The 4,345-nt window shown below is 32.9% G+C and overlaps 1 protein-coding gene across 4 annotated transcripts in view; it reads left to right on the top strand.

Moving 5' to 3' along the window:
- LOC105453383 (ankyrin repeat and death domain-containing protein 1A-like) overlaps positions 1-4,345 on the top strand; it is a 26,634-nt gene that overhangs the window by 1,136 nt on the left and 21,153 nt on the right. The gene's annotated exons all lie outside the window — the stretch shown is intronic.

Below are 4,345 nucleotides of genomic sequence, written 5' to 3'. Positions count from 1 at the left end.
AATTAATACTGCAAATCTTTTTAGCGTGTATCTCATTGTATAATGTTTCATTTTTTTATTATTTAATTTTGTCTCTACATACGCCAGCTTCATTACGTTCGAAGGTACAGCTTTCCCATTGCTGTATAACAGAATGATGAGAAAGGAGTTACGAACTTCAAAATTAAAATCCCTTAAGAGATTTATAAAAGCCACTCGTTAGCCTTGGATTGGAGGTAGCAGCTATTGTTAAAACGCTAACAGAAGCATATTCATAAAGTCGGGACATCGGAAAAGTTTTTACAAAAGCATAAACTATGATTTCAGAGGATTAATCCCAGGTAATGCTAGTATTGAAAATGTTAAAACTCCGTCGCAAAAAAGAGATTTACAAAAAAAACCATATGCGCTCTGTACTTTTTAAAAAATGTTACTTTAAAAAAACATATGCGCTCTGTACTTTGAAAAAACTGAGATTGTCTCAGATAAATCTTAAAAATATAAAGAGAAAGCAAAAGGGCGTATATGACGATTATATTATACCTTACCGTGACTTATCAATTTTAATATTTTTATTTTTCTTATTTCTTAGATAATCAAAATAATTACATAATATGAAATAATAATAATTACAGCATTTTCAACGCTTTTTCTACTTTCCAAATAATAATCAATAATAACTATGTAAAAACATATTATATATTTTATATATTAACACATTCGAATCTATCGAGTAATCGCAATAATAACGGTGTCTTCCGCTGGGAAAATTTTTTTAATAAAAAGATCAAAAGATAGATATTTCCTTTTTGTAATAAGATTAGCGTAATAACAAAAGAGAATATTGCAATCAAGCAAGCATCAGCAAATTAATTGTGTATATTTATCGATCCAACCAGTACTATTTAATATATCTTAAAAGTTGAGCTGGATGAATATATACAAACTGAAATAGGAATAGTACAGCAAGAAAGAACTTCGCAAAAAAAAAATACCTGTGTAATACGACTCGTTTTCAAATGTAACGAAAAAGCCTCGCGTTTCAAGCCGGTCCCATGATTTTCCAGGTCAGTTCTGGGGCTTGGTGTGACAAAAGCTGGCACTGGCATGGTAACGAAACTTACCTGGTAAGCCAGCCAGGTGATATTTTTCGCGAAATTCAGAGTCGGGTGTTTGCGCGTGACGCTAACAAGCGAGGATAATACCTTGCAGTAACGGCTAAAATAATTTAAGGGCCGCGCGAATGTACACATCACACTCGTGCATCCAGCTTGGATATGTGTATAATGTATATACACACGCACGATACACGGATGATTTGCCGCAAGACTGATCGACGTTCCTGTTTCGTACCCAACACGCCCGTCGTTTTACATCGATAATCGACGGATAGGCGAAAACTCGCAACGGGAATTGAAACTGACAGCGACGTAAACAAGAAGCGAATTAACAACTGCATTACGCGCCCTTGCAGGCTATACCCTCGTTAACAGATTGACGTGAAATGAAATATTTCAGACGATTAAAGGACCATCGTTGCAAATCATTTCATCCGCATCATCTTTGACAGGTGCCCGGAGGGACCTTGGAAAGTAGTTCTCTTGTAATAAAATTGAAACGTAAACGAAATGTAAACGTACACGTTTACATTTTACAAAGACGCATACGAAGAATAAATTGTAATGTTGTGCTACGATAGAGATTGTTTGATATTTCTGCAAACTTCGAAAAACGCACGAACGAGAGAAACTCCCTTTTGCACCGTAAATATTTGAAACGTTTCAGTTGGTGCTTTCCTTTTCTCCATTCAAATTTTTGCTTTTCAGCTAGCATCCGTGCAAACAATATATTACAAGTTTTCTCAATTATTAATATTTTATTTGATTTTTGAGAAAAATATTGTTTAGAGAAATGATTTTCGTATTGTTCAGTGAAACATATTCACTCGTTTACGTTGGCGCAGTACATCAGCTTAACAGCGTTTAACACAGAATTGCGCAATCGCTAAATAGCAATCGCAAGAGATTGATACTTTTACCTTCAGGTCTAACAAATTATGTTTGCAAATACAGCAAGTCGATATCCAACAATATTCTCTGCTTACTGTTAGTTAATGATTACTTAATGATTTTTTACAATAAATGAAAACTTATTGTTCCCTTTATGCTATTTCCGAGTAAATATAACATCGGCTATTTTAAATTTTAATCCGAAATTTAATATAATCAAAGAATTAAATAAATGCCTTTTAGACCCGACGCAGTTCTTGTAGTATAAATGTTACTTTATTATAAATTGCAGCAGACGTTTCATAAAAATACATACATTATAAATAGACTTATCTGATAAATAAATAAATATATATATATATATTAAATAATTATACAAATAAATTTTTTAATTAATCAGCCTATAAAGTTAGATAAAGAAATTGTAGTGTTGCGATTTAAATGTTTGAAAATTTACATTTGAAGTATCATTTTTTGGTATCTATTTAATAGGTTTTAAAAATGTACGGTATTTCAGACGGTATTCAAATTTTCAAGCATTTATTTCAATACTATATTTTCAAGCACTTATTTCAACACTATATTTTTATTTATTTAACATTGTAGGCTAAATAATTAGTAAACACTTTTATAACTGTTTTAGGAAATAAAAAAAGCTCAAAGATCTTTTTTAATAAATTTTTAATGGTCGAATTTAAGTAACTTTAATTAAGTTTTTAAAGTGTTTTAATTTAATGCTGGCAGTCTCTCTTGAGTATCATTAGAAAAGCATGTTACATTATGTATAACGTAAAGGAAGGTTATAGCGTACCCTAGTTCCCGACTTTCTTTGCTAAAGCCTTAAAAGATAGTTGTAATATAGTTTAGTTAAGGATCACGTACGATCTACATATAAGAAATTCTGCAAGCCCAATTTTAAATTTTATTTCGGTTACTGCACACTTGCAACTTAATTATTTCTTTGACAAAGTTAATAATTCCCTTGCTGTCTTTCAGCTAATAAACGATTAAAAGTTCAATCGCAGGAAAGGATAATTCGCTCGCGAATTCCGTGTAACTTCCTGTATACTTTATGGGAGACAGTAACACCCCGGATGTGCTGCGCGTTGGAAATTCTTGATATATGTTTGTGCCGATGTTCGGTAGGTCCGTAGAAAGTTTCGTTCGACGGAAAGCTTGAATTATCGAGAAAGCGTGAACAAGTTCCTAAGCTCTGCTCGGTAAACTATGCTGCCGCCATAAGACAGACGACTTAAGTGTCAGGTAATTACACTCGCGGAAGCTTGAAAGCGATTATTTAGCCAGATCGTCTTTCACGCGAAGTGACGGCAGGGTGACTTCAGCACTAAATGACTTCAGCAGTGTTTTTACAACTAATCGAGCCACCTTCTCGTCTGGAAAAATCTTTCATTCCCTTCTTATTAGGACCTTTATGTCTACGTGCACGCGAAGTAGTTATTTCTCTATCTTTTTTTTTGTACCTCGCGTGATACTCGCCGATACGATCGCGATTAGCATTCACTGTGGCCGGTATTCATAGTCGATTCTTATATACTTAAGACCATCTTAAGTCTTAAGATGTCATAAACTAATCACAGTGCCGTATTAGCATCTTAGGATAATATTTAAGATGTCTTAAGATAAGATTGATTAGGAATGGCCTGTAATAATTGTAGTATTTCAAGATCGCATCACACGCAACACATTTTTCAATCCTGAATTATTCGCGCGGTGTTCAATGCTGGAGAAGAAAGTACTGAAATTGCAAATTAAAATTATGTTAAAATTGATAATCTCTTTTATAAATACTTAATTATTTATATTTATAGAATAAAAATTTAATTCTTAAAATAAAATATTTTATTTAATTAAAATTTGGTTTCTGATAAACGGAGAGTAATTTTATTAAGTAATTTTCCAAATTTCAAACATAAATTAATACATATTTATTGTGTAAACTTAGAGATAATATAACATGAATTATTATTGAATTTCAGTTCGGTCCAAAAGTTAAATCGTGTCGAGCATGCATATAAATGTGTGTATAAACAATTATTTATTAATATTATACTCATCCACGATAAAATTAATGAAGCCTCCTCGAATTTGTGACATAGGAAGGCGAGTTAATTATCGTTATCGTGGACCGACTTGATCATATCGAGCTCAAGATTGTATCGTATCGAGCTTATTTTTAGCGTGACTGCCACTACTGATGACAGGACACGTCCTGTGGCGCTATATAGTTTAATGAAGTCCTGGAACTTCTGGACGATCATTCTTTCTTCTAAACGATATGAGTATTCTATTTTCCTTTCATCCAGCTCGTTCCTCTTTGAAACGAGACTTGCGGGAGG

The sequence above is a fragment of the Wasmannia auropunctata genome, unplaced genomic scaffold (genome assembly GCF_000956235.1).
Source record: "Wasmannia auropunctata unplaced genomic scaffold, wasmannia.A_1.0 LD336000.1, whole genome shotgun sequence".
In the NCBI taxonomy this organism is placed as follows: Eukaryota; Metazoa; Arthropoda; class Insecta; order Hymenoptera; family Formicidae; genus Wasmannia; species Wasmannia auropunctata.
This window is presented reverse-complemented; position numbering and strand designations above follow the sequence as displayed.